The sequence below is a fragment of the Melospiza georgiana genome, chromosome 1, assembly GCF_028018845.1.
Source record: "Melospiza georgiana isolate bMelGeo1 chromosome 1, bMelGeo1.pri, whole genome shotgun sequence".
Taxonomy (NCBI): domain Eukaryota; kingdom Metazoa; phylum Chordata; class Aves; order Passeriformes; family Passerellidae; genus Melospiza; species Melospiza georgiana.
The window spans coordinates 239,311-257,139 of record NC_080430.1 but is presented as its reverse complement, the minus strand read 5'-3'; the positions used below and the strand labels follow the sequence as shown (position 1 = coordinate 257,139).

Genomic DNA, 17,829 nt, shown 5'->3' with positions numbered 1-17,829 from the left:
TGCCTGAGCCTTTAGAATGAGACAGTTTTCTGTTCTGAGCTGTGCTTTAGTGCAGCTTGGGGTGCTGTTGGGTGTGTGTGCATGGTGGGGCCCTGTGGTACAGTGGTCACTGCCATGCAGGGTCTGTGGCTCTACGATCCCTGCTGGCTCTGTGCCCTGGCCCTGGAGCAGAGCAGTGCTCTGGGCTGCCCAGAGCAGGTGTGTGCATGCAGGGCTCACACCAGCACAGCCCCTTTACACCCAGGTGTGTCCACGCAGGGCTCAGCCCCTTTACACCCAGGTGTGTCCACGCAGGGCTCAGCCCCTTTACACCCAGGTGTGTCCACGCAGGGCTCAGCCCCTTTACACCCAGGTGTGTCCACGCAGGGCTCACACTAGCACAGCCCCTTTACACCCAGGTGTGTCCATGCAGGGCTCATCCCCTTTACACCCAGGTGTGTCCTGGCTCACACCAGCACAGCCCCTTTACACCCAGGTGTGTCCATGCAGGGCTCAGCCCCTTTACACCCAGGTGTGTCCATGCAGGGCTCAGCCCCTTTACACCCAGGTGTGTCCATGCAGGGCTCACACCAGGACAGCCCCTTTACACCCAGGTGTGTCCATGCAGGGCTCACACCAGCACAGCCCCTTTACACCCAGGTGTGTCCATGCAGGGCTCACACCAGGACAGCCCCTTTACACCCAGGTGTGTCCATGCAGGGCTCACACCAGCACAGCCCCTTTACACCCAGGTGTGTCCATGCAGGGCTCACACCAGCACAGCCCCTTTACACCCAGGTGTGTCCTGCCTGGCTCAGGCTGTGCCTGCAGTGTCAGAGGTGCTTTTGTCTGGTACACAATCAGTAAAGGCTTTTCTGGCAATTTTTTAATCTCTCTCTGATGCCTCCAGCCCAGTAGCAGTGGATGCAGTCACCAGGGGCACTGATGGGACACAGACTCTCTGAGGTGATGTGCCCTTACCCCTGTGCAATGCCCAGGGCTGGATTTAGGGTTGATGAAGAATCTGCCTGGCTTCAAATTAGCAGTGACCTCGCAGTTTTGCCACCTTTGGGACTGTGGATAAGACTGTTACTGGATCCACTGGGCATCTCTCATCTGACACATATTTTGGGAACTGGAGAAGAAGCACTTCAAGGTTTGCAGTTATTTGTCAGTCACAGGTTCATCTTCAGAGGACACAGACTTTGGAGACAGGAGGGATTTGCTGTCCTGCCCCAGGAGCCTCTGGGCAAAGCCAGGTGGCCAGTGGTTAGAGTCCAGAGCAGTGTCTGTGGTTCCTCTGTCACCTGAACTCTGCAAAGGTGAGTGACTGGGCTGGCTGATGTCCACTGCACTGGCCTTACCTGGCGTGAGGAAAGACCAAGGACATCGAGGGGAGGAGAAGAAAAAAAATTGGAGTCTCACCTTGCCCTGTATGTGGGTGAAATACATGAGTGCAGTGCTCTGGTGAGGATTCAGAATAACTCCAAAGCAGGTACAGACATCTTCCAGCTAAATACAGCAGGAATGAGGAAGGGACTTGTGTTTGTGAGACCAGTGCGGGCTCTGTGCCCCAGTGTTTAAACCATGCAAGAACGTGACTTTACTGTAGTTAGCTTGGTTTTATTTTGGGTTGGATGAGTTCTCCTTGTCCAGAGGAAGCCGTGGAGATGCTCCAAGGGCTGGAGCCCTCTCCTCCAGAGATGGGCTGAGAGCTGGAGGTGTTAACCAGGGGAGACCTTAGAGCCCTTCAGTGCCTGAAGCTGGAGAGGGAGCTTGGACAAGGGTCTGGAGTCACGGCACAAGGGCGAATGATGTTACACTGAAGGAGGGGAGATTGAGATTGGATATTAGGAAGTTCTTCCATGTGAGGGTGGTGAGGTCCTGGCGCTGGTTGGCCAGAGAAACTGTGGCTGCCCCATTGCTGGAAGTGTCCAGGGCCGGTTCGGGCAGGTCCTGGAGCAGCCTGGTCCCATAGAAGGTGTCCTTGGCAATGGCAGCACCGCAGTGGTTGGGCTGGAGAGGGCAGGAAGGGGATGAGCAGATCTCCTCCAGAGCTCACAGGTGCTGTGGCCTGAGGGCAGGTATTCACTAGAGGTGTGGCACTGCACACCTTTGTGTCTCCTTCCAATCCCTGCTGCTCCTCTTCCTGCTGGAATGCCTCTGCTCTTGCCCTCTCCCTCACGGCCCCCAGGTGCGCCCTTGCTCTGGTTCCTCACGTTCCCCCAGCCTTGTCTGTGCTGCATCATGTTTCTGGCTCCAGGAACCAGGGCAGCTCGTAATGGAGAGGGGCCTCAGTGAGGGGGAGAGATGGTGGCACAAGAGACAGCGTCAGTCAGCAGGAGAGCCTCAGCCCAGCTGAGCCCTGGGCCCGTGCTGCACAGGGGTTTGTAGGCACTGCTCCAGGGCTGGCAAAGGGGAGCTGGGCAGGGAGCTGCTGGGCCCGTGCTCTGTGACACCTGTGACAGTTTGTGGGTGGCACAGAGCACAGCCATGCACAGAGTACACGAGCACAGCCATGCTCAGAGCACAGGCATGCATGAACACAGGCATGCACAGAGCACAGGCATGCACGAGCACAGCCATGCATGAACACAGGCATGCACAGAGTACACGAGCACAGCCATGCTCAGAGCCCAGCCATGCATGAACACAGGCATGCACAGAGCACAGGCATGCACAGAGTACACAAGCACAGCCATGCTCAGAGCCCAGCCATGCACGAGCACAGCCATGCTCAGAGCACAGCCATGCATGAACACAGGCATGCTCAGAGCACAGCCATGCATGAACACAGCCATGCACAAGCACAGGCATGCACGAGCACAGCCATGCACAGAGCACAGCCATGCACAAGCACAGGCATGCACGAGCACAGGCATGCACAGAGCACAGCCGTGCATGAGCACAGCCATGCACAGAGCACAGCCATGCATGAACACAATCATGCACGAGCACAGCCATGCACGGAGCACAGCCATGCATGAACACAGCCATGCACGAGCACAGCCATGCTCAGAGTACAGCCCTGCACGAGCACAGCCATGCACGAGCACAGCCATGCATGAATACAGGCATGCACGAGCACAGCCATGCACAGAGCACAGCCATGCACGAGCACAGCCATGCACGAGCACAGCCATGCATGAATACAGGCATGCACAGAGCACAGCCATGCACAGAGCACAGCCATGCACGAGCACAGCCATGCTCAGAGTACAGCCCTGCACGAGCACAGCCATGCATGAGCACAGCCATGCATGGAGCACAGCCATGCACGAGCACAGCCATGCACAGAGCACAGCCATGCACGAGCACGGCCATGCATGGAGCACAGCCATGCACGAGCACAGCCCTGCACGAGCACAGCCATGCATGAGCACAGCCATGCATGGAGCACAGCCATGCACGAGCACAGCCATGCACAGAGCACAGCCGTGCACGAGCACGGCCATGCATGAACACAGCCATGCTCAGAGCACAGGCATGCACGAGCACAGCCATGCACGAGCACAGCCATGCACAGAGCACAGCCATGCACAGAGCACAGCCATGCACAGAGCACAGCCATGCACGGAGCACAGGCATGCTCAGAGCACAGGCATGCACAGAGCACAGCCATGCACGAGCACAGCCATGCACGAGCACAGCCATGCACAGAGCACAGCCATGCACGGGCACAGCCATGCACAGAGCACAGCCATGCACAGAGCACAGCCATGCACGGAGCACAGGCATGCACAGAACACAGCCATGCACAGAGCACAGCCATGCACGGAGCACAGCCATGCATGGAGCACAGCCATGCATGGGCACAGCCATGCACGGAGCACAGCCATGCATGAGCACAGGCATGCTCAGAGCACAGCCATGCATGGAGCACAGCCATGCACGGAGCACAGCCATGCACGGGCACAGCCATGCACGGGCACAGCCATGCACAGAGCACAGCCATGCACGAGCACAGCCATGCATGAACACAGCCATGCATGAGCACAGCCATGCATGGAGCACAGCCATGCACGAGCACAGCCATGCATGAGCACAGCCATGCATGGAACACAGCCATGCACAGAGCACAGCCATGCACAGAGTACACGAACACAGCCATGCACAGAGCACAGCCATGCATGAGCACAGCCATGCATGAACACAGCAATGCACGAGCACAGCCATGCTCAGAGTACAGCCATGCACAGAGCACAGCCATGCACGAGCACAGCCATGCACGGGCACAGCCATGCTCAGAGCACAGCCATGCACAGAGCACAGCCATGCATGGGCACAGCAGCTGGCTCTGCAGCTCGGGGATGGCAGAGACTCTGAGAGCTGAGCACCAGGAAGCCTGTGTGGAGGGGGAAGTGAAGAGAAGTGCAGGAAGAGGCTGCAGCAGTGCAGAGGTGGTTGTGTTGCAGGCAGCAATTGAAGATGTTTCCAGCAGCACACAGAGATGAGACTGAAGGAAACAAACGTGGGGGAGCCAGAGCACTAGGGTGAAGGGAGCAGGCTGAAGGGGAAAGTTCTGCTCCACTCTGGGGGGCTCGCAGGGGATTCTCCAGCTTGCTGAGGTCGGTGAGTGTCCCGTGGGATGTGGTGCCAGAGGGCAGACAGCCGCCTTGTCCTCAGAGCAGGATGGGTCAGTCAGACTCAGCACGGAGTTGGGAGCTGGAGCTCTGGAGGGTTTTGGGTGGCACTGCTGCTGGCCAGCTCCCTTCAGGAACAGTCTGCATGGTCTGGCAGGTGTGCTGGGGCCAGTGCCAGTGCGAGTCCTCTTCCTCCTCCTGCTTTGCAGCATCTCTGCTGCAGCTCCTCCAGGAGAGCTTTCCCAGAGTGTGCGCTGGTGGGAGGCGCTGCCTGGGATGCAGGGCTGGGCTGGTGCTCCTGTTTGCTCTGAGGTGACGCGGGTGCAGCTGCCCCTGGGCCGGGCTCTGTGTGCTGGCACCCACCCCTGGCTCCGCGGGGAGCTGTGGGTGCACAGAGCGTGGCACTGTGCCCGTCCCTGGGCCTCTGTGCCGGGAAGCATGGGAGGGAGCCCGTGCCGCCTCAGTGCCTGCAAACATCGGCGTGGCAGGGCACGGTGTGGGTCCCCAGCAGCTCGGGGTCCTCCCCGGGTCCCTGCTGGGCCTGGCAGCTCCGGGGTGGCCCCTGGGGCGGGTGGCCGTGCGCGTTGGCACGCGGTGCCAGTGCCGGTGCCAGGGAGCGCCGCGCTGGCACGGCCCCCCCGCCAGCCCCTGCCCCCCGATGCTCTTCCTCTGCAGAGTGAGGGATTGGCTCCCCCAGGCCGGGGTTGCTGAGCCTGCTGTGATCATGTCACGTCGGGCTCCGTCGATGTTAACATCTCATTATCTTTGTTACTGTAATTACATTATCCGCTGCTTTATGCAGAATTATTCTCCGAGGACTAATTGATGGATCCATGTTTAATTCATTAATCATTAGCATCAAATTCGACAATTACAGTGCACACTGATTGTGGAATTTCAAATGTAATGAGGGAAGAATTAACAAAGAAAAGGGAAAACCTGTTTCCCTGGCACACCGCTGCTCGCCGTGGGGGACAATGACATTGAGGGAAGAAGAGCAGCGAGAGCAGGGTGGTGCAGGTCATGGCAGACAGGAGGCTGCTGGATCATCTCCTGCCTTTCTCCTGGTTGTGGCTGCACAACAGATTCTTCAGGTCAGAGCAGGGTCATTAATCTCCTACAAAAGAATGGAAATGGACACTCGGGAGGGAAGGCTCAGCTCTGACTTCTGAAACAAAGTTGGTTTTGCTTCCCCTCCCACCAGCAGCTGGGGTCACCCTGCCCTGGCGTGTGTCAGGAGCATCCCAAGTTGCACCTGTGCTCCACGCTTGGCAGGGAAGGCTGGATGGGCTCTGGTGTCCCTGGGACTGGCCCGTGGTTCCACAGCCGCTCTGCTCCCTGCACATGAGTGGCTCCACGGCCGCCACCTGTGTTCTGTGCTCTGTGTGTTCTGTGTTCTGTGCTCTGTGTGTTCTGTGTTCTGTGCTCTCTGTGTTCTGTGCTCTGTGTGTTCTGTGTGTTCTCTGTTCTGTGTTCTGTGTGTTCTGTGCTCTCTGTGTTCTGTGTTCAGTGTTCTGTGTGTTCTGTGTTCTGTGCTCTGTGTGTTCTGTGTGTTCTCTGTTCTGTGTTCTGTGTGTTCTGTGCTCTGTGTGCTCTGTGTTCTGTGTTCTCTGTTGTGTGTTCTGTGTGTTCTGTGTGTTTTGTGTTCTGTATTCTGTGTTCTGTGTGTTCTGTGTTGTGTTCTGTGTGTTCTGTGTTCTGTGTGTTCTGTGCTCTGTGTTCTGTGCTCTGTTCTGTGCTCTGTGTTTTCTGTTCTGTGTGTTCTGTGTTGTGTTCTGTGTGTTCTGTGCTGTGTGTGTTCTGTGTGCTCTGTGCTCTGTGTTCTGTGTTCAGTGTTCTGTGCTGTGTGTGTTCTGTGCTCTGTGTTCTGTGTGTTCTGTGCTGTGTGTTCTGTGTTCTGTGTTGTGTTCTGTGTGTTCTGTGCTCTGTGTTCTGTGTGTTCTGTGTTCGGTGTTCTGTGCTCTGTGTGTTCAGTGTTCTCTGTTCTGTGTGTTCTCTGTTCTCTGTTCTCTGTTCGGTGTTTCGTGTTCCGTGCTCTGTGTTCTGTGTGTTCTGTGCTGTGTGTTCTGTGTTCAGTGTTCTGTGTTCAGTGTTCTCTGTTCTGTGTGTTCAGTGTTCTGTGCTCTGTGTGTTCTGTGTTCTGTGTTGTGTTCTGTGTTCTGTGTGTTCTGTGTGTTCTGTGTGTTCTGTGTGTTCTGTGCTCTGTGTTCTGCGTTCAGTGTTCTGTGCTCTGTGTGTTGCGTGTTCTGTGTGTTCTCTGTTCTGTGTTCTGTGTTCGGTGTTTCGTGTTCCGTGCTCTGTGTTCTGCTCAGAGGTGGGTCCCATCCTCTGTGCTCTTTGTTGTGAGCACGGAGGATGTGGGAGCTGGGCAGCAGAGGGAAAGCCAGAGCAGGGCCCCCAGTGCCCCCCGGCCTGAGGGGCTGCTGGGGTGGGGGCAGTGCCCGTGCACAGCTGGTTCTGTGCCAGCTGTGGGGACACTGGCTCACTGTGCTCACTGGCTTTCTGTAGAGCCTGCCTGTGGGAGCCCAGCGTTGGTCACTGTGCTCAGCCAAGGCCAGGGAAGGGCTGCAGGTGCAGGATCTTTGAGGTCACTCCTGACCCAAACCTGACTGGGGTTCTGCAACTCAGACATGGGGATGCTGAGCTGAAAGGAAGAGGGTGAGGGTCCGTCTGTTCCTTAGTGTGGGACTTCTGCCCTTCCCAATAATATGTTAAAGGGTTGTTTGTAGTCTGAAGACGAAGCTGAGATGAGAGATTTAGGAAAATTTATCTGTAATTAATATTTTGCATCATGAATCATGTATAAAATACTGCAAATTCATATGTATATTATAAATATTATACATTCACCATTACAGTCATACAGTAACCTCTTACGAATGTTTATCTGCATGTCTGAAGGTGGAGGATGAATCCAAATGTGAGGCTTGAGCTGCTGGTTTAAAGTTTTGCATTGAGTGGAAGGTGGAAATGGTCAGGACTCGGTGGGAAGAGGAGGAGCGTGGCTGCAGCCAGGTGGGATGGCACGAGGCAGGACAGCACAGCAATGCTTGGTGCCTGGTTCTGGTGCTGCACAGAGGGCTGCAGGGCCAGGGTCAGGTCCTGCTGCGTCAGAAGGGCTCCTGCCCTCAGAGCAGGCAGCTCCAGGGCTGTGCAGGCAGGCACAGGCTCGTGGAGGGCATGGGAGCACGAGGGAGCTGCTGGTGCTTCCCCTGCACAGCCAGCTCTACCTGCCCTCCCCAGGGGGAAAGCAGAGACCCATTTTCTCCTACCCAACAGTGTAATCACTAACCCTAATTAGAGATAATTACTGGGAGTTGATATTCCTTACCAGATCACCAAGGAGCCATGCAGCGAGGGCTGAGCAGGGAAAAGGCCTTGGAGAAGGGAAGGAGCAGAGGAGCAGGGAGGGAGAAGCACAAGGCAGCAGAGTGCCATGGTGATCAGAGCCCTGCCCAGGGCTGGCCAAGGTGTCCAGGGCAGCCAGGTGGGCACGGGGCAGCCAGGTGGGCATGGGGCTGCAGCTGTATCTCCCAGCATCCTGAATCCTGGAACATCTGGCTCGGGTTCCTTGCATGGGGCACCTGGAAAAGCTACAAGGATGTAATTAGTGGCCACCTGTGAAAATCTCAGTGTAAATAACTTGCCTGGTGCTGCCAGGAGGGCTGGGCTGGAGGGGTGGCCAGTGGACTGGGAGCCTTCTCCAGCAAACCAGGCTTTCCCATCCATGCAGCCCAGGCTTGTGCTGCAGGAGGGAGAGGGGCCAGGGAGGGACTGGTCACAGGCCAGAGTCCTGCTCTGCTGCTGGACAGGGAGCTGTCCCAGAGCTCTGGGGGAGCTCAGCACCAGCAGGCATCTCCAAACAGAGCAGGGCCTGCTCCATGCCCTGCAACTCATGCACCCCAGGAGCTTGTGCTGCTGCACCCCAAGCAGCCTCTGTGGCCAAAGCAGGCAGGGCTGGATAAAGCCCTGTGTGAGTGAATGGCTCTAGAAACAGGAGTTGTGCAGGAAATAGAGCAATTCCAGCCTCCCCAGTGGCCCGTTCCCAGTTGCACTTGGGGCAGAGGAACAGGGGCTGTTCGTGATCGGTCCTGCAGGGCTGCTCCAGCTCCACACTCCTCTGCAGGCCCAGAAGTTCTGGCTCTGCTCCTTCCCTCCTGCAGCTCTGCCGCAGAGCAGGTTCCTGCTGGGACAGGGATCCGTGTCAGCGCTGCCTGTCCCTCTCCCGCCACCACCACCTCAGGGATCTCAGGGATCTGCTCTGGGCTGTGTGTTAGACTGTGTTCCTTGCACATTTCCTGCAGCTTGTCGTTCCAGGTTTGTAAGGACACCTCTCTTCACAGCCACAGAGCAGCAGAGTGATCTGGAACACAGACCCTGCTTTCTCCACCTGCTTCTGCTGCTCATTCCCAGCACCTTGATTCTCTGACATAATTCTTTGTAACGTGTTGGAGAGTAAGTGATATTAACGTAGTAGAGTCCCTGAGGGACCTTATGAAGTTGCACTAAAGCTTCCCTGGACTTTGTGAAAGCTGGTTCCACACAGCAGAGCAGCTCCCAGGGACAACACCACTGTTATCCTCACTGCAGCCAGTCACCAAACTAAATTCAGTAGTGCCTTATGGAAAGGTGACTTGGCTGCATTGTGCTGCTGTTCAGGCAAGTAACATTCACATCACAAATAGAGCGTTAAACACATGCACAGACACATGCACACAAAAATGTGTCTGAGCCAATTTCACCAAGCTGGAAGCAATTACGTGCCAGATCTTTTGGGAGAAGGAATTTAAACAGGGAAGTAAAAAGTGAAGCGTAATTAGGAGTTTTTAGAGAATATTTTACTGGATACCAGAAAGTTAAAAGGAAGGTTGAACTGCTTGAAAATATGTCAGTCTTGGTGGAGAGGAGATATGAGCTGTTTGTTCTCTGTCCCAATAGTGAGAAGGGGAAGGAGCAAAGAGAAGGAGCTGGCTGCTGGTGCTGCAGTGGTTTGTGCAGCTGTCTGTGTGTGTGTGTCTGAAAAGTGATAAAATTACCAGCAACCTGATAAAGGAGTGCGTAGGTGCTGAGCAGGAGCTGGAAGCTGCAGCAGAGGAGGCTGAGGCACTGGTGAGGCCTGGCACAGCCAGCTGGAGCCGTGGTGGAGGCTCCTGTGCCAGCGCTCCTGGTCCAGCAGTGATGAATTGTGAGCAGCCCTCAAAGTGACCCTCCTGCCTTCATGGGAAGTGCTCCAGCTCCTTGCATGCCAGATTCCCTGGCTGCAGCCACACCAGGGCTGTGCCACCATTGCCTCTGGGCTCTCGGGGCAGCCTCGCACTGCCCACATCACACTCTGTGCCCACCACATCTAGGGAGGAGGTTAAACAGCATTGCACAAATGGTGGTGATGGGGGTTGGGGAACAGTCACTGATGAAGTGAGAGCAGCAGCACAGCACAACTGCTGGGGACAGCCCCCGTCTCTTCCTCTGTGGGGACAGGGGTGTCCCAGCTGATGGGGACACTAACACTGCCTGCCCCATTCTGGGGACCTCTGCACAAGCCTGTCACTTCACTTCTGTTCCTTCTCCCAGAGGAAAACCTCTCTTTCATCACTCTCACAGCTGCTTTGCTTGGCAAACACTCAGCTCCTGTGTCTCAGCTCCTGCTCCAGGTGCTGAGCACAGGGCAGCTCCCGTGTCCTCCTGGCACTCTCTGTCTTGGTCTCCTTCACCGCCATTCCATGCCAAAGACTCATCTCTGCCCAGGGCTGGGTCACCCTGTGATCCAGTGTTCAGGCTGAGCCACAAGAACAGTCACTGCTCACGTATCCCACCGAGTCTCTGATCCTCAGCTGTTCATGTTCCATGGGGTTTCCATATAACACACAGATTAAAGTGATGGATCCAGTCCCAGGAGCTCATTCCCCAGCCCACCTTCCACCTGGGCTGGCACAGGAGCCTGCACTGCCGTGGCTGCACGGGGGGATGCAGAACAGGACACAGTGAAAGGGCTTTCTTCAAGTGTGTTAGGAACTCATGAATCCTAACCCCAGCTTTCTTTCATTGCTGTGTGGGAATAATACAATGGTTGATAAGGAAAAAAGCAAAGTGTTCAATGAGCGCTGGGTATTGGTGTTTGGGAAGAGGCAAGATGATGTATCTCAGCACAGAATGATGAATTCTTCATATTCCAGCTGTAATTAGGCAGCAAATTAAACAGCAGGTAGGAGATGTGGACATGTTGGAAGCAGCAAGGCTGAATTATTTAATTCAGGAGTTGTAGAAGATGTGGTCAAGGTGAGGATGGTAGCAGTGAGTTTTGGGGTGGAGAGGACTTCCATAGAGCTCAGGTTAATGGATTTACGTGTCCACAGGATGAGACTAAAAATGATGGACAGGAAAGGCCGTAAAAACCAGGAACTGCTCTCAGAATCACCTTGTAGGAAGGTTCAATGAGCTCAGTATATTTAACTTGCCGGAGAAAAGGTTAAGAGGTATTTTCAACACCACCTGTAAATACCTGTATTGGAACAGAAATTTGGTGAGAGAGCTTTTTATCAGATAAAATGTACCAGGATGCAGTAACAGTGGCAGAAGGAACACAACTCGGGCCAGAAATGAGGCCCAGATTTCAGCAGTGAAGGCAATTAACCACTGGAACCCTTACCCAGCAGCACTGTGATCTCTGTGGCGCGGGCAGCATTCAAGTGAGGCTCAGATTTTGTGGCAGATCCGTCACTGCTGAGGCAGGAGTGGCAGAGGGGCACACCTGTGCTGTGGCTGCTCCCTGCTCCAGGTGTGCCACTGCTGTTCCAGGAGCTGCCTCTCCCTGCAGAGCTCCCCTGCCCTGCCCGTGGAGCTGCTCCTCGTGGGCTGGGGTGCCCAGTGTGGGGCTTGGGGCAGGGCCCAGGCTGGACACAGGCACAGGAGCTGAGCAGTGCCCGGGCTGGTGCTCAGTGCTCTCAGTACAGCGTTTGGGGGCAGCGTCACTGCGGTGCCCAATGCCAGGCTCGCCCGTTGTTGGGCCCTCTAGAGCTGCACGGGGTTCGGTCACCCTCTGAACCAGAGGTGCATTGGTGTGTTGGCTGCAGAGGCATTGGCTCATCCTGTGTCTCTGGAGCTCTGCCTGGGGAGCTGGGGTGCCCTGGCCAGCCCTGCCCGTGCTGCTGGCACTGCCAGCCCGGGCACCGTGCAGGGTTTCCTGTCCTGCTGGCTTGTACCCACACCAGTCAGCTCTGCTAGGGGCTGGGTGTCGCTCACCCACTTGGCATGTCAGATGTCCAGAGCCGTGCTGTGCAAGGGCAGCCCTAGAGAGGAGGGAGATTCCTGTGTCAGAGCATCTGCGAGGCCCAGTGCGGGCAATGGCTCCTGCTGTGGGCAAGCTGGCACATCCTGATGGCCCTGCCACGGAGCGGGGCTGGGAATCCCCAGCCCCGGTTGGGGTCAGGGATTCCACACAGACGCTCAGTGTTGGCAGAGCGGGGAGGAACGTCTGTCTGTCTGTCTGTCTGTCTGTCATCCACACAACACCTGTCTGTCTGTCTGTCACCAAAGAACCCCTGTCCGTCTGTCACCCAAAGAACACCTGTCTGTCCGTCTGTCTGTCTGTCCGTCTGTCACCCAAAGAACACCTGTCTGTCTGTCACCCAAAGAACACCTGTCTGTCTGTCTGTCATCCAAACAACCCCTGTCCGTCTGTCACCAGAGAACACCTGTCTGTCTGTCTGTCATCCAAACAACACCTGTCTGTCTGTCACCCAAAGAACACCTGTCTGTCCGTCTGTCTGTCTGTCCGTCTGTCACCCAAAGAACACCTGTCTGTCTGTCACCCAAAGAACACCTGTCTGTCTGTCTGTCATCCAAACAACACCTGTCTGTCTGTCACCCAAAGAACACCTGTCTGTCTGTCTGTCACCCAAACAACCCCTGTCCGTCTGTCACCAGAGAACACCTGTCTGTCTGTCTGTCATCCAAACAACACCTGTCTGTCTGTCACCCAAAGAACACCTGTCTGTCTGTCACCCAAAGAACACCTGTCTGTCTGTCATCCAAACAACACCTGTCTGTCTGTCACCCAAAGAACACCTGTCTGTCTGTCTGTCTGTCTGTCACCAAAGAACCCCTGTCTGTCTATCACCCAAAAAACACCTGTCTGTCTGTCTGTCTGTCTGTCACCCAAACAACCCCTGTCTGTCTGTCACCAAAGAACACCTGTCTGTCTGTCTGTCTGTCACCCAAACAACCCCTGTCCGTCTGTCACCCAAAGAACACCTGTCTGTCTGTCTGTCACCAAAGAACCCCTGTCTGTCTGTCACCCAAAGAACACCTGTCCGTCTGTCACCCAAAGAACACCCGTCTGTCTGTCACCCAAAGAACACCTGTCTGTCTGTCTGTCTGTCCGTCTGTCACCCCAGAACGTGCCCCCCCACGCCTGTGGGTGCTCAGCATGGGGACCAGCTCCCAGGGAGAGCCCAGGGTGATGTCTTTCAAACGGCCCCTCTGCCTCCGGGGGCTCCTGGGTGCTGGGAGCCAGCCCAGGTGTTTGGGCTCGTGGAAGCTGTTCGGGAGGGAGGGCACAGCACTGTCCAGGTGACAGCACGCAGTGCTGTGTTTAGAAACCAGCCTGGCAGAGCTCCTGGCTCTGGGCAGGCTCTGGAGCAGCAGCCACAGGGGCTCCCAGGACGGTCACCTTGCAGCTCCGTGGCGTGGGCTGAGCTGTGTCTGCCCAGCAGCAGGGTTCACAGGCAGGCAGCTCTGCCTTGGCTCTCACCTCCCTTCAAGGGCCCGCTGCTTTTGGGAGAGGAGGTGTCCCACCAGCTGGAGCTTGTTCAGCCCTGCTCAGGGTCCTGAGCTGCTGCAGCTTTTGGGGAGGCTCTGAGCCCTGTTGAGCTGCAGGCTCCCGCCAGGCTCTGGGGAGCCAGCGTGCTGAGGTGACTCACAATAATCCTGCTTTTATTGGGAATAGATGATGACAGGTTGGCAACAAGTGGCTGAGGGGCAGAGTGACTGATGACTCCTTGGGACACTGCCTGGCAGGCAGTTAATGGCTTTAATCTGCACTGTGCTGTTGGCCTCTGCAGTGCCAGAGAACACAGGGTCTGCTCCATGCCAGGGTGGCCTCACCCATCCTGGAGCTCCTCCGTGGCCGCCCTGAGCCACACGGTGACAGTTCCCTGCCCATGTGCAGCAGCAGCAGGGTCCCTGTGCCTGTGAGGGAGCAGCCTGGCACTCCAGGGGACACGCCTGCCCTGTGCTTGGCCCTGGACCCAGGGGGAGCCCAGAAGGGCTCTCCAGCTGGTGCCTCTTCAAAGTTCAGCATAGCCCCTTCCCTGTGCCAAAATTGGTTTCCTCCACACTGTAAGGGCCTGGTAGCAGCACCCAGCGTAATGTCACCAGGAAATATCACCGGACCCTGTGTTTTATTTGCCAAATTGCTCTTGAAAATATTAAAGAGATCCTAAAAAGATCCTCAAGTGACTCTGCAAATTATCTCCTTCCTGACTGGTGGTGCTCTTTTGGCTGACTCCCCTTTATCCTGTTCCCTGGGCAGCCTCACCCTAATGAGGAATTCCCAGTTTACTCTGATCCAGGTGTTTCCCCAAAGCATTTGGGCTGCCACACGTCATGCCATTCTGGTTTTGTGTCATTTTCCATCCAGTGCCATGTTGTCAGCTGGGCTGTACTGGAAAGGCACCGTGTGAGAGCACAGGGAGCCATGTGAGTCTCTTTTGGGGTCCCGAGGAGACCGACGGGCAGAGGGGCTTGGGGAGCTGTCAGCAGTTTGGGGTTCAGTCCTGCAGCGCTGGCCCAGAGGCAGGAGAGGTTTGCATGTCCCCTGTCCCTCACCCCATGCACAGGGAGCACACCCACAGCTGCCAGGCTGTCACCTCAAAGGGATGCAACCCTCAGAGCTCTGGCCTTGCTGGAGCCCCCAGCAGCTCCTGGGAGAAGCAGGAGCTGCACAGCACAGGGTCTGTGAGCGAGCATGGCTGGGCTGAGAGGGAGCTCCCCAAGCTGGGTGACTCCAGGCAGCTTGCAGGGGCTGCAGGGGCTGGTGGAAGCTGCTCCTTTCAAAATGGAACCCTGGCATTCGTGGCAGCCTGTGCTGCTCCTCGGAAGTGTGAGGGAAGGGCATGTCCTGCTGGGCTGGGGCTCCTGGCCTGGCTGGGGGAGGGAGCAGGGGTCACATCTGCACTGCCCAGACTCCTGCAGGACTTTCCCCTCTGCAGGGCAAGCTTCTTCCAGGCCCTCTGGTTCTGCTCTCCCTTCTTCACCTTCCTCTGCTCCGTGGCTGTGGCCGTAGCCAGGGCTGGGGGCACTTGGGGCTTGGTGCTGGCAGACATTGTCTGAGCTCTGATCATCCCATCCCATCCCATCCCCTTATCCCATCCCATCCCATCCCATCCCATCCCATCCCATCCCATCCCATCCCATCCCATCCCATCCCATCCCCTTATCCCATCCCATCCCATCCCATCCCATCCCATCCCATCCCATCCCATCCCATCCCATCCCATCCCATCCCATTATCCCATCCCCTTATCCCATCCCATCCCATCCCATCCCATCCCATCCCGTTATCCTATCCCATCCCATCCCATCCCATCCCGTTATCCCATCCCGTCCCATCCCATCCCGTCCCATCCCATCCTGTCCCATCCCATCCCATCCCATCCCATCCCGTCCCATCCCATCCTGTCCCATCCCATCCCATCCCATCCCATCCCATCCCGTTATCCCATTGCCAGGCGCGAGCTGATCCCATCCCAGGAGAGCAGCGTTGTCCCTGCCTCAGCAGCAGCAGGCTCCCTCCCACGAGGAGGCAGAGAGGAGATGGATGCAGCAGTCAGGAGCGGAGCGCCAGCTAATTACCCTTCCGAGTGTGTCTTGTAAATTAAGGGCTAATTAGAGGCAAAGTCAGTGTCATGGTTTTACACGTGTTTCTGTGGCGCTGAACAAGGGGAGGGAGGGAGGGGGAACATGCAGCAGCCGGGCTGGAGGCAGGCAGCGTGGAGGGGCTCTGCCAGGAGGGTCCTGCAGGCTGGGGAGCACAGGGTGCGGGCCACAGGGCTGGCACGTTGGGGTGCAGGGTCCTGCAGGCTGGGGAGCACAGGGTGCAGGCCACAGGGCTGGCACGTTGGGGTGCAGGGTCCTGCAGGCTGGGGAGCACAGGGTGCAGGCCACAGGGCTGGCACATTGGGGTGCAGGGTCCTGCAGGCTGGGGAGCACAGGGTGCAGGCCACGGGGCTGGCACGTTGGGGTGCAGGGTCCTGTGGGCTGGGGAGCACAGGGTGCAGGCCACAGGGCTGGCACGTTGGGGTGCAGGGTCCTGTGGGCTGGGGAGCACAGGGTGCAGGCCACAGGGCTGGCACGTTGGGGTGCAGGGTCCTGGCAGCTTGGGGAGCACAGGGTGCAGGCCACTGCAGGGTCCTGGCAGCTCAGGTGCAGGGAGACGTGTCCCAGCACGACCTCCATCAGCACTGCTGGCAGGTGGGGGCTGCAGGGGGGCTCACAGGGGAGCCGTGCAGGGCTGTGCATTTTGGTGCAGGATGAGCACAGGGAAGAGGAGGGTGGGAGGTACATGCCGTGCTGTGATGAAGGAGTGGTGGTGATGATGATGGTGATGGTGTTGGTGACGGTGGGTGGCAGCCATGCCTGGTGCAGGGCTGGTGGCCACGTCACCCCTCCTTTCAGCACTTGCCTTTCCAGGGGTGTTTGGACTCTTGAGCTGTCCTGTCAGACACCTGGCAGCCCTGGCAATGCTACATATCTAAATAGCAGCACTTGGGTTTTCATGGAAACTGTAAGGACAGAAAATACATTTATGTATGAGCTCTGGGGCTTCACGTGGGGTTCTGTGGGGCTCTGCTCCTGGTAGAGGGTGGCACAGCACAGGGACAGGTTGCCCAGGGAGGTTATGGCATCTCCCTCCTTAGAGATGCTCCACACTCATCAGAAACAGTCCAGGGCCACTGGCTCTGGGGGCTCTGCTTGACCCAGGCTGTACAGGATGATGCCAGGGCTCCCTTCCACCTCAGCCGTGCTGGGATCCATGGGAGCCAAGTGCATGTGGTTTCCCACAGGAAGGCAGGTGAGCTGTCCTGGCAGCTCCCACTGAGGACCTGCTCCCACAGGTGTTCCTCTGCTTCCCTGGAAGGCTCCCACTTGCAGCAGCCCCATCAGACCAGTGGTTCCTCACAGCCCGGCCTCATGCTGGCTGCAGGAGCTGTGGGTGTGCAGCACCTGGAGCTGTGCATGCCCTGCCCTGGGCCATGGCCAGGTGGGCTGCCCTGAGAGTCCCAGCTCAGTGTCGGTGCCTCGGGGCAGGGAGGGAGGAGCGGGAGCGTTGTAGCAGGGCCAGGGCCCGATCTCTCAGCCCTGAGCTCCCAGAGCACTGGCTGTGCAGGGGCTGGAGCAGAATGGCCTGAGGGGAGCTGGGAGGGGGCTGGTGCTGGGCAGGTGCAGAGGGGTCCCTCGGGCAAGTGTCCTCTGGGGCACATTGCCTGCACACTGAACGGGAGGGAGGCTGTGTGCTCACTTCAGAACCATTTGTTTGCTATTCTGGGCATTTTGGGTATTCCTGTAATCCAGGAACACTTGACCCATTTTGCCTCACTGAGTGATCTTGTCCTCTGTGACAGTCTCTAGTCCCAAAATCACTCCTCTCTTGGGGCTTCAGGTTTCTGGGCTCAGATGCAGCAGTTTTGAGCTTGTGGGAAAAGGAGCTTCCACCTGCCACCCCCACCTTACAGACATCTGCTGGTTTCTTTGGCACCCTCCATGTGATTTCACACTCTCTCCCAGTGCCCCCAGCATGGCTGGATTTCCTGCCAGGGACACACAGGAAAGTGAAGCTGAGAGGTGAAAGTGGCTGCGCTGGTTGTGGGCTGGGTTTGGGTTTGCCAGGGGCCAGAGGCTCTAGTGAAAATCATGACTGTGAGTTCCAGCTGTGGGGAAGCTGTGTGCCAGAATCCCAGCTGTGCATGCCGGGGTGCTGCACTGCAGCCCACTGAGCTGGGCTCCCTCTGGGAGGAGCGGTGTGCTGGGCTCTTCCGTCAGCACCTTTGGGGTGATGCACAAGCACCCCTTGGGAGAGGAGAGCCAGGGAGAGCCTGTCCCCGTGTGGAGCCATCCGAGGAGTGTGACATCAGGTACGGGACAGCTTTGCCTTCTCTCCCCCAGTGCCTCCAGGGAGCAGGCTGTCCATGCTCGTGGGCAGCAGTCTGTCCCAAGCATCAGTCAGTCAGTCAGTCTGTCCATGCTCCCGGGCAGCAGTCTGTCCCAAGCA

At 57.2% G+C, this 17,829-nt stretch overlaps 1 protein-coding gene across 1 annotated transcript in view; it reads left to right on the top strand.

The window, feature by feature from the left end:
• Positions 1-17,829, top strand: part of AGAP3 (ArfGAP with GTPase domain, ankyrin repeat and PH domain 3) — a 114,866-nt gene that overhangs the window by 76,467 nt on the left and 20,570 nt on the right. The gene's annotated exons all lie outside the window — the stretch shown is intronic.